Here is a 12858-nt window from a genome sequence, read left to right as displayed (position 1 = left end):
GAGGCTAGAGGGCTATGGAGTGTTGTTCTGACAGACATGGACTAAGGATAGGGAGCTATGAAGTCCATGTTGTTCTGAACATGGACTGAGGATAGAGGCTATCCTGCTGTTCTGAACAGTCCATGTCTGAAGCAAAAGCTATGGAGGTGCTGTTCTGACAGACATGGACTCCAGGCCCCCTAGCCTCCATGGTCAGAGTCCATGTCTGACAGAACATGGACCTCCATAGAATAGCTATGCTATTGTCTGACAGACATGGACTCCATAGGGAGCTATGAAGGTGCATGTTCTGACAGACATGCACTCCCATAGCCCCTATTCCGTCTGTTCTGTCAGACATGGACTGAGAACAGGAGCTCCAAGGCCCCTGCCTCAGTCCATGTCTGTCAGAACAGCACCTACATAGCCCCTATCCTCAGTCCATGTCTGTCAGAACAGCACCTCCATAGCCTTTAGCTTCCGTCCATGTGTGTCAGAACAGCACCTCCATAGCCTCTATCCTCAGTCCATGTCTGTCAGAACAACACATTCATAGCCCCTATCCTTAGTCCATGTCTGTCAGAACAGCACCTCCATAGCCCCCTAGCCTCAGTCCATGGCTGTCAGAACAGCACCTCCATAGCCCCCTATCCTCAGTCCATGTCTGTCAGAACTGCACCTCATTAGCCCCTATCCTCAGTCCATGTCTGTCAGAACAGCACCTCCATAGCCCCTATCCTCAGTCCATGTCTGTCAGAACAGCACCTCCATAGCCCCCTATCCCCAGTCCATGTCTGTCAGAACAGCACCTCCATGGCCTCTAGCTTCAGTCCATGTCTGTCAGAACAACACCTCCATAACCCCTAGCCTCAGTCCATGTCTGTCAGAACAGCACCTCCATAGCCTCTAGCTCAGTCCATGTCTATCAGAACAGCTCCTCCATAGCCCCCTATCCTCAGTCCATGTCTGTCAGAACAGCACCTCCATAGCCCCCTAGCCTCTGTCCATGGCTGTCAGAACAGCACCTCCATAGCCCCCTAGGCTCAGTCCATGGCTGTCAGAACAGCACCTCCATAGCCCCCTAGCCTCAGTCCATGTCTGTCAGAACAGCACCTCCATAGCTCCCTATCCTCAGTCCATGTCTGTCATAACAGCACCTCCATAGCCCCTATCCTCAGTCCATGTCTGTCAGAACAGCACCTCCATAGCCCCTAGGCTCAGTCCATGTCTGTCAGAACAGCACCTCCATAGCCCCCTAGCCTCAGTCCATGTCTGTCAGAACAGCACCTCCATAGCCCTTATCCTCAGTCCATGTCTGTCAGAACAGCACCTCCCATAGCCCCTATCCTCAGTCCATGTCTGTCAGAACAGCACCTCCATAGCCTCTATCTTCTGTCCATGTCTATCAGAACAACACCTCCATAGCCCACTATCCTCAGTCCATGGCTGTCCGAACAGCACCTCCATAGCCCCCTAGCCTCAGTCCATGTCTGTCAGAACAGCACCTCCATAGCCCCTAGCCTCAGTCCATGTCTGTCAGAACAGCACCTCCATAGCCTTTAGCCTCAGTCCATGTCTGTCAGAACAGCACCTCCATAGCCCCTATCCTCAGTCCATGTCTGTCAGAACAGCACCTCCATAGCCCCTAGCCTCAGTCCATGGTTGTCAGAACAGCACCTCCATAGCCCCCTATCCTCAGTCCATGTCTGTCAGAACAGCACCTCATTAGCCCCCTATCCTCAGTCCATGTCTGTCAGAACAGCACCTCCATAGTCCATGTCTTTCAGAACAGCACCTCCATAGCCCCTCAGTCCATGTCTGTCAGAACAACACCTTCATAGCATCCTTAGTCCATGTCTGTCAGAACAGCACCTCCATATCCTCAGTCCATCCATAGCCCCTAGCCTCCGTCCATGGCTGTCAGAACAGCTCCATAGCCCCCTAGCCTCAGTCCATGTCTGTCAGAACAGCACCTCCATAGCCCTTATCATCAGTCCATGTCTGTCAGAACAGCACCTCCATAGCCCCTTAGCCTCTGTCCATGGCTGTCAGAACAGCAACTCCATAGCCCCTAGCCTCAGTCCATGTCTGTCAGAACAGCACCTCCATAGCCCCTATCCCCCATGTCTGTCATCCATCCTCTAGTCCCATGTCTGTCAGAACAGCACCTCCATAGCCCCTATCCTCAGTCCATGTCTGTCAGAACAACACCTTCATAGTCCATGTCCATGTCTGTCAGAACAGCACCTCCATAGCCCCTAGCCTCAGTCCATGTCTGTCAGAACAGCACCTCCATAGCCCCTATCCTCAGTCCATGTCTGTCAGAACAGCACCTCCATAGCATCCTCAGTCCATGTCTGTCAGAACAGCACTCCTCCCTATCCTCAGTCCATGTCTGTCAGAACAGCACCTCCATAGCCCCCTAGCCTCAGTCCATGGCTGTCAGAACAGCACCTCCATAGCCCCTATCCTCAGTCCATGTCTGTCAGAACAGCACCTCCATAGCCCCTAGCCTCAGTCCATGGCTGTCAGAACAGCACCTCCAGTCCAGTCCATGTCTGTCAGAACAGCCCCTACCTCAGTCCATGTCTGTCAGAACAGCACCTCCATAGCCTCTAGCTCAGTCCATGTCTGTCAGAACAGCACCTCCATAGCCTCAGTCCATGGCTGTCAGAACAGCACCTCCATAGCCCCCAGTCCATGGCTGTCAGAACAGCACCTCCATAGCCCCCTAGCCTCAGTCCATGTCTGTCAGAACAGCACCTCCATAGCCCCCTAGCCTCAGTCCATGTCTGTCAGAACAGCACCTCCATCCCCTATCCTCAGTCCATGTCTGTCAGAACAGCACCTCCATAGCCCCTATCCTCAGTCCATGTCTGTCAGAACAGCACCTCCATAGCCCCTAGCCTCAGTCCATGGCTGTCAGAACAGCACCTCCATAGCCCCCTATCCTCAGTCCATGTCTGTCAGAACAGCACCTCCATAGCCCCTATCCTCAGTCCATGTCTGTCAGAACAGCACCTCCATAGCCTCCAGTCCATGTCTATCAGAACAGCACCTCCATAGCCCCCTAGCCTCAGTCCATGGATGTCAGAACAGCACCTCCAAAGCCCCCTATCCTTAGTCCATGTCTGTCAGAACAGCACCTCCATAGCCCCCTAGCCTCAGTCCATGGCTGTCAGAACAGCACCTCCATAGCACCCTAGCCTCTGTCCATGGCTGTCAGAACAGCAACTCCATAGCCCCCTAGCCTCAGTCCATGTCTGTCAAAACAGCACCTCCATAGCCCTTATCCTCAGTCCATGTCTGTCAGAACAGCACCTCCATAGCCTTTAGCTTCAGTCCATGTCTATCAGAACGGCACCTCCATAGCCTCTAGTCTCAGTCCATGTCTGTCAGAACAACACCTCCATAGCCCCTTTCCTCAGTCCATGTCTATCAGAACAGCTCCTCCATAGCCCCCTATCCTCAGTCCATGTCTGTCAGAACAGCACCTCCATAGCCCCCTAGCCTCTGTCCATGGCTGTCAGAACAGCACCCCATAGCCTCAGTCCATGTCTGTCAGAACAGCACCTCCATAGCCCCTAGCCTCAGTCCATGTCTGTCAGAACAGCACCTCCATAGCCTATCCTCAGTCCATGTCTGTCAGAACAGCACCTCCATAGCCTCTATCCTCAGTCCATGTCTGTCAGAACAACACCTTCATAGCTCACTATACTTAGTCCATGTCTGTCAGAACAACACCTCCATAGCCCCCTAGCCTCAGTCCATGGCTGTCAGAACAGCACCTCCATAGCTCCCTATCCTCAGTCCATGTCTGTCAGAACAGCACCTCCATAGCCCCTTAGCCTCAGTCCATGGCTGTCAGAACAGCACCTCCATAGCTCCCTATCCTCAGTCCATGTCTGTCAGAACAGCACCTCCATAGCCCCTGTCCATGGCTGTCAGAACAGCACCTCCATAGCCCCTAGCCTCAGTCCATGTCTGTCAGAACAGCACCTCCATAGCCCCTAGCCTCAGTCCATGTCTGTCAGAACAGCACCTCCATAGCCCCTATCCTCAGTCCATGTCTGTCAGAACAGCACCTCCATAGCCCCTTAGCCTCAGTCCATGTCTGTCAGAACAGCACATAGCCCCCTATCCTCAGTCCATGTCTGTCAGAACAGCACCTCCATAGCCCCTATCCTCAGTCCATGTCTGTCAGAACAGCACCTCCATAGCCTCTAGCAGTCCATGTCTGTCAGAACAGCACCTCCATAGCCCTATCCTCAGTCCATGTCTGTCAGAACAGCACCTCCATAGCTCCCTATCCTCAGTCCATGTCTGTCAGAACAGCACCTCCATAGCCCCCTATCCTCAGTCCATGGCTGTCAGAACAGCACCTCCATAGCCCCCTATCCTCAGTCCATGGCTGTCAGAACAGCACCTGTCAGTCCAACAGCACCTCCATAGCTGTCCAGCACCTATCCTCAGTCCATGTCTGTCAGAACAGCACCTCCATAGCCCCCTATCTAGTCCATGTCTGTCAGAACAGCACCTCCATGGCTGTCAGAACAGCACCTCCATAGCCCCTAGCCTCAGTCCATGGCTGTCAGAACAGCACCTCCATAGCCCCCTAGCCTCAGTCCATGGCTGTCAGAACAGCACCTCCATAGCCCCCTAGCCTCAGTCCATGTCTGTCAGAACAGCAACACCTCCATAGCCCTAGCCTCAGTCCATGTCTGTCAGAACACAGCACCTCCATAGCACCTCTAGCCCCTTCAGTCCATGTCTGTCAGAACAACACCTCCATAGCCCTATCCTCAGTCCATCTGTCAGAACAGCACCTCATGGTCCATGTCTGTCAGAACAGCACCTCCATAGCCCTATCCTCAGTCCATGTCTGTCAGTCCATGTCCATGTCTGTCAGAACAGCACCTCCATAGCCCCCTAGCCTCAGTCCATGGCTGTCAGAACAGCACCTCCATAGCCCCCTAGCCTCAGTCCATGGATGTCAGAACAGCACCTCCATAGCCCCCCTAGTCCATTCTGTCAGTCCATGTCTTATCCTCAGTCCATGTCTGTCAGAACAGCACCTCCATAGCCCCTAGCCTCAGTCCATGGCTGTCAGAACAGCACCTCCATAGCACCCTCCATGTCTGTCAGAACAGCCTCTGTCCATGTCCATGTCTGTCAGAACAGCACCTCCATAGCCCCCTAGCCTCAGTCCATGTCTGTCAGAACAGCACCTCCATAGCCCCTATCCTCAGTCCATGTCTGTCAGAACAGCACCTCCATAGCCCCCTAGCCTCAGTCCATGTCTGTCAGAACAGCACCTCCATAGCCCCTAGCCTAGTCCATGTCAGTCCATGTGTCTGTCAGAACAGCACCTCCATAGCCCCCTATCCTCAGTCCATGTCTGTCAGAACAGCACCTCCATAGCCCCCTAGCCTCAGTCCATGGCTGTCAGAACAGCACCTCCATAGCCCCTAGCCTCAGTCCATGTCTGTCAGAACAGCACCTCCATAGCCCCCTATCCTCAGTCCATGTCTGTCAGAACAGCACAGCACCTCCCATGTCTGTCCAGCACTCCATAGCCCCCTAGCCTCAGTCCATGTCTGTCAGAACAGCACCTCCATAGCCTTTAGCTTCCATGTCTGTCAGAACAGCACCTCCATAGCCTCTATCCTCAGTCCATGTCTGTCAGAACAACACCTCCATAGCCTCTATCCTTAGTCTCTGTCAGTCCATGTCTGTCCAGAACAGCACCTCCATAGCCCCTTTCCTCAGTCCATGTCTATCATGAAACAGCTCCTCCAGTCCATGCCCCACCTCCATCCCCTCAGTCCATGTCTGTCAGAACAGCACCTCCATAGCCCCTAGCCTCCATGTCCATGGCTGTCAGAACAGCACCTCCATAGCCCCCTAGCCTCAGTCCATGGCTGTCAGAACAGCACCTCCATAGCCCTCTAGCCTCAGTCCATGTCTGTCAGAACAGCACCTCCATAGCCTTTAGTCCATGTCTGTCAGTCCATGTCTGTCAGAACAGCACCTCCATAGCCTCTATCCTCAGTCCATGTCTGTCAGAACAGCACCTCCATAGCCATGTCTGTCAGAACAGCTATACTTAGTCCATGTCTGTCAGAACATAGCACCTCCATAGCCCCTCCTAGCCTCAGTCCATGTCTGTCAGAACAGCACCTCCATAGCTCCCTATCCTCAGTCCATGTCTGTCAGAACAGCACCTCCATAGCCCCTTAGCCTCAGTCCATGGCTGTCAGAACAGCACCTCCATAACACGTTGTCTGTCAGCTCCATAGCCCCTTAGCCTCAGTCCATGGCTGTCAGAACAGCACGTTCATAGCTCCCTATCCTCAGTCCATGTCTGTCAGAACAGCACCTCCATAGCCCCTTAGCCTCAGTCCATGGCTGTCAGAACAGCACCTCCATAGCCTCTAGCTTCAGTCCATGTCTATCGGAACAACACCTCCATAACCCCTAGCCTCAGTCCATGTCTGTCAGAACAGCACCTCCATAGCCTCTAGCTTCAGTCCATGTCTATCAGAACAACACCTCCATAGCCCCCTAGCTTCATTCCATGTCTGTCAGAACAGCACATCCATAGCCCCTATCCTTAGTCCATGTCTGTCAGAACAGCACCTCCATAGCCTTTAGCTTCAGTCCATGTCTGTCAGAACAGCACCTCCATAGCCTCCAGCCTCAGTCCATGTCGATCAGAACAACACCTTCTTGAACCATTTATCCTGAGGCTGCATTCATCGTTGTTGGGGATTTTAACAAGGCTAATCTGAAAACAAGACTCCCTAAATTTTATCAGCATATCGATTGCGCAACCAGGGGCGGAAAAACCTTGGATCACTGTTACTCTAACTTCCGCGACGCATATAAGGCCCTGCCCCGCCCCCCTTTCGGAAAAGCTGACCACAACTCCATTTTGCTGATACCTGCCTACAGACAAAAGCTAAAAAAAGAAGCTCCCACGCTGAGGTCTGTCCAACGCTGGTCCGACCAAGCTGACTCCACACTCCAAGACTGCTTCCATCACGTGGACTGGGACATGTTTCGTATTGCGTCAAATAACAACATTGACGAATACGCTGATTCGGTGTGCGAGCACCTCCATAGCCTCTAGCCTCAGTCCATGTCTGTCAGAACAACACCTCCATAGCCCCTATCCTCAGTCCATGTCTATCAGAACAGCACCTCCATAGCCTCTAGCCTCAGTCCATGTCTGTCAGAACAACACCTCCATAGCCTCTAGCCTCAGTCCATGTCTGTCAGAACAACACCTCCATAGCCCCTATCCTCAGTCCAAGACAACATTCCAACACTCTCGAGGAACATTTACAGTCATCGTCCGCATCCCAAATGGAACCATATTCCCTATGTAGTGCACTACTTTCGACCAGGGGCCTTAGGGCGACTTTGTGTCATTATTAAAAGTAATGCACTACACAGTGAATGGAGTGTCACTTGGGATGCAGCAGTGTCTGCTACAGCATGACAAATTGAGTATTGGTCTATCAAGTAGGCAAAAACATGTGTACTAGTTTACTGTACTCCATCTAAAGTATTTATACAGTAGAAAGAATGGTGGCCCTGGACAGGAAGTCTGACTGACTGACTTGCGACTTGACACAAGTCAGGCAGGGTGTAGTTGCCTTGTTACTTTCGAACAGGTGCCTTCCCCACAGTCCAAATGCTTCATTTACCATACTGTGTCATGCTTGTATGAGGAACATCAACATTTTGACCAACCAGGACCACCGGTGCAGAAGAGACCATCGATGGGTCTTGCTTGGTTCAACAAACATTAGAACATCTACACCAGTTTGACAGAATCTGAAATGGAATGCCAAGGGGTGTTTTGGGGCTCAATCTACATGTGTAATACTATCTCTCCTACACACTGAAGAAGGCTGCAAAGCCAAAACGTCTGTGTACGCTATCCCTGATGCAGTGGGAAAAAAAATAATTACATCGAAAAATGAAGTAAGCTTTATGAGACATCTTTTTGAGTGCGGCCCAATCGCACCTTTTGTTTGTCTGAATTCCGGGGGTTTAAGCACCAGCCAGGCTTGTGGGAGAGTAGCTCCACCAGCATTTAAATCTCACTCCTATTTTCAAATCCGGATGAAATAAATAGTGGGTTGGTTGACGTTGTATCACAGTGATATCCATGCACTCCGGGCCAGGAGCATATTCAAATCAAATCCCCCAAAAAGATTTTGTCAAATTTGCCGAATCCAACAGGTGAAGACTTTAACGTGAAATGCTTCCCGACGATCCAGAGTTTCAAAAACAATAGTAACACAAGAGGAATAAAATACACAAGAATGAAGCTATATACAGGAAGTACCAGTACCAGATCAATGTGTAGCTATATACAGGAAGTACCAGTACCAGATCAATGTACAGAGAGATACAAGGTGTTTAAGGTTGATATGTACATGAAGGTAGGGTAAAGTGACTAGGCATCAGGATAGATAATAATAAGGTATTTGAGGTAGATATGTACATGAAGGCAGGGTAAAGTGACTAGACATCAGGATAGATAATAATAAGGTATTTGAGGTAGATATGTACATGAAGGTAGGGTAAAGTGACGAGGCATCAGGATAGATAATAATAAGGTATTGGAGGTTGATATGTACATGAAGGCAGGGTAAAGTGACTAGGCATCAGGATAGATAATAATAAGGTATTTGAGGTAGATATGTACATGAAGGCAGGGTAAAGTGACTAGGCATCAGGATAGATAATAATAAGGTATTGGAGGTTGATATGTACATGAAGGCAGGGTAAAGTGACTAGACATCAGGATAGATAATAATAAGGTATTTAAGGTAGATATGTACATGAAGGCAGGGTAAAGTGACTAGGCATCAGGATAGATAATAATAAGGTATTTGAGGTTGATATGTACATGAAGGTAGGGTAAAGTGACTAGGCATCAGGATAGACAATACTAAGGTATTGGAGGTAGATATGTACATGAAGGCAGGGTAAAGTGAGGAGGCATTAGGATAGATAATAATAAGGTATTTGAGGTAGATATGTACATGAAGGTAGGGTAAAGTGACTAGACATCAGGATCAGATAATAATATGAGTAAGAATAAAGAACAAAAAAGCAGCAGCTTATGATGCCTGGAGACAGACGAGAGACAGTCTAAGTGTATGTGTGTATGTGTGAATGCGCGTGTGTATGTGTTTGTGTGTGCTGTGTCGGTATACGTGTGTGTGTGTTATGTCTGTGTGTGCGTGCATGTGAATGTGTGTAGTGCATGTGAATGTGTGTAGTGCATGTGAATGTGTGTAGTGCATGTGAATGTGTGTGGTGCATGTGAATGTGTGTAGTGCATGTGAATGTGTGTAGTGCATGTGAATGTGTGTGGTGAATGTGTGTGGTGCATGTGAATGTGTGTAGTGCATGTGAATGTGTGTGGTGCATGTGAATGTGTGTGGTGCATGTGAATGTGTGTGGTGAATGTGAATGTGTGTAGTGCATGTGAATGTGTGTAGTGCATGTGAATGTGTGTAGTGCATGTGAATGTGTGTAGTGCATGTGAATGTGTGTAGTGCATGTGAATGTGAATGGTGCATGTGAATGTGTGTGGTGCATGTGAATGTGTGTAGTGCATGTGAATGTGTGTGGTGCATGTGAATGTGTGTGTGCATGTGAATGTGAATGTGTGTAGTGCATGTGAATGTGTGTAGTGCATGTGAATGTGTGTAGTGCATGTGAATGTGTGTGGTGCATGTGAATGTGTGTGGTGCATGTGAATGTGTGTAGTGCATGTGAATGTGTGTGGTGCATGTGAATGTGTGTGGTGAATTTGAATGTGTGTAGTGCATGTGAATGTGTGTGAATGTGAATGTGTGTAATGTGAATGTGTGTGCATGTGAATGTGTGTAGTGCATGTGAATGTGTGCATGTGAATGTGTGTAGTGCATGTGAATGTGTGTGGTGCATGTGAATATGTGTGGTGCATGTGAATGTGTGTAGTGCATGTGAATGTGTGTGGTGCATGTGAATGTGTGTAGTGCATGTGAATGTGTGTGGTGCATGTGAATGTGTGTAGTGCATGTGAATGTGTGTGGTGCATGTGAATATGTGTGGTGAATGTGAATGTGTGTAGTGCATGTGAATGTGTGTGGTGCATGTGAATGTGTGTAGTGCATGTGAATGTGTGTGGTGCATGTGAATGTGTGTAGTGCATGTGAATGTGTGTAGTGCATTTGAATGTGTGTGGTGCATGTGAATGTGTGTGGTGCATGTGAATGTGTGTAGTGCATGTGAATGTGTGTAGTGCATGTGAATGTGTGTGGTGCATGTGAATGTGTGTGGTGCATGTGAATGTGTGTAGTGCATGTGAATGTGTGTAGTGCATGTGAATGTGTGTAGTGCATGTGAATGTGTGTGGTGCATGTGAATGTGTGTGGTGCATGTGAATGTGTGTGGTGCATGTGAATGTGTGTAGTGCATGTGAATGTGTGTAGGGCATGTGAATGTGTGTGGTGCATGTGAATGTGTGTGGTGCATGTGAATGTGTGTAGTGCATGTGAATGTGTGTAGTGCATGTGAATGAGTGTAGTGCATGTGAATGTGTGTGGTGCATGTGAATGTGTGTAGTGCATGTGAATGTGTGTAGTGCATGTGAATGAGTGTAGTGCATGTGAATGTGTGTGGTGCATGTGAATGTGTGTAGTGCATGTGAATGTGTGTAGTGCATGTGAATGTGTGTGGTGAATGTGTGTGGTGCATGTGAATGTGTGTAGTGCATGTGAATGTGTGTAGTGCATGTGAATGTGTGTAGTGCATGTGAATGTGTGTAGTGCATGTGAATGTGTGTAGTGCATGTGAATGTGTGTAGTGCATGTGAATGTGTGTAGTGCATGTGAATGTGTGTAGTGCATGTGAATGTGTGTGGTGCATGTGAATGTGTGTGGTGCATGTGAATGTGTGTAGTGCATGTGAATGTGTGTAGTGCATGTGAATGTGTGTGGGTTTTATATATAGTGTGTATATTCTTGTGACTGTACATAAAGTCTGTGACAATAGGGTCAATGCAGATAGTCCAGGTAACCATTTAAATAACGATTTAGCAATTTTATGGCTATTTAGCAGTCTTATAGCTATTTAGCAGTCTTATAGCTATTTAGCAGTCTTATAGCTATTTAACAGTCTTATAGCTATTTAGCAGTCTTATAGCTATTTAACAGTCTTATAGCTATTTAACAGTCTTATAGCTATTTAGCAGTCTTATAGCTATTTAGCAGTCTTATAGCTATTTAACAGTCTTATAGCTATTAGGCAGTCTTATAGCTTTGGGGTAGAAGCTGTCTCGGTGTCCACCCTATTGAAATCAGCTGGGTAAATCATCAATGTAAATGTGGTGAACATATAGGCTTATTTCAGCTGTCTGAAGAGAACACAGCCTTTTGACCACTGATATGTTTTGCATAGTAGCCTGGTGCAGCACATGAACCCTTTGGCTGGAGACAGACATCTAGAGACAGACTAGAGACAGGCATCTAGAGACAGACTACAAACTAGAGACAGACGTCTCGAGACAGATGTCTAGAGACAGACTAGAAACAATCATCTAGAGACAGACCAGAGACAGATGTCTAGAGACAGACTAGAGACAGACTAGAGACAGACGCCTAGAGACAGACTAGAGACAGACGTCTAGAGACAGACTGGAGACAGACGTCTAGAGACAGTCTAGAGACAGTCTTGAGACAGACTAGAGACAGACGTCTAGAGACAGTCTAGAGACAGATGTCTAGAGACAGACTAGAGACAGACTAGAGACATACGCCTAGAGACAGTCTAGAGACAGACTAGAGACAGACTGGAGACAGTCTAGAGACTGACTAGAGACAGACTTGAGACAGACTAGAGACAGACGTCTCGAGACAGACTAAAGACAGACGTCTAGAGACAGGCTAGAAACAGTCGTCTAGAGACAGACCAGAGACAGATGTCTAGAGACAGACTAGAGAGAGACAGACTAGAGACAGACTAGAGACAGACGTCTAGAGACAGTCTAGAGACAGTATTGAGACAGACTAGAGACAGACGTCTAGAGACAGTCTAGAGACAGACTAGAGACAGACGTCTGGCAGGTTTCAGCTCAATCCCCTTATTTCATCTCTTTCTTCTCATCCAGACCGAACGAGAGAGCAGGGAGGAGAGAGGGGGAGAAGAGGGGGCGGTTAGGGATCAAAGAGAGAAAGAGAGAAAGAAAGAGAGAAAGAGAGAAAGAAAGAAGGCAAGCAGAGAATGGGTTAATATTGCTTGGAGCTGAAAGGACCGGAGATTAAATTTGGCAACATCACGCATGCACACACGCAGATGCTCCCGCACGCAGGCAATGTTACAAATAATACACAGTAAGATGCCATAGCATCTTCTGGCCGAAGTACACTCTTGTCTACTTGTTATTATCTGACATTGGCAAATCAACAACTACACAATGTACTCAAGGTCACATCGACCTTGGCGAACTATACTGAAGGTCACATCGACCTTGGCGAACTTTACTGACCATAAGCTTATCTTGACCACATGCTGTCATCTTACAGACAACCACAGCTCACAGTGACCCCAGTGTAGCTGGGAGAGCTTCCAGGAAACATGTTGCAGAGGTGGGGCTAGCATCATCTGCCAAATATTTAACCTCAGTTGGTCAACTTTTTATCTCCTCAAAGAGTTGCAGATGTTGCTTTGAGGCAGATAACGTTTGTAATGTAGACACAGTCTTGTCCACTGGTCCTAAAATCAGTCCATACAACTCAAGGCTGGATCACTAGTGTTACTTTATTCATTAAAAAAAACACCTCCCCACCTGATTACAAAAAAACATCAGAA

The sequence above is a fragment of the Oncorhynchus masou genome, chromosome 6 (assembly GCF_036934945.1).
Source record: "Oncorhynchus masou masou isolate Uvic2021 chromosome 6, UVic_Omas_1.1, whole genome shotgun sequence".
NCBI classification, from domain to species: Eukaryota; Metazoa; Chordata; class Actinopteri; order Salmoniformes; family Salmonidae; genus Oncorhynchus; species Oncorhynchus masou.
The sequence above is the reverse complement of the archived record's forward strand: the minus strand, read 5'-3'. Positions refer to the sequence as shown.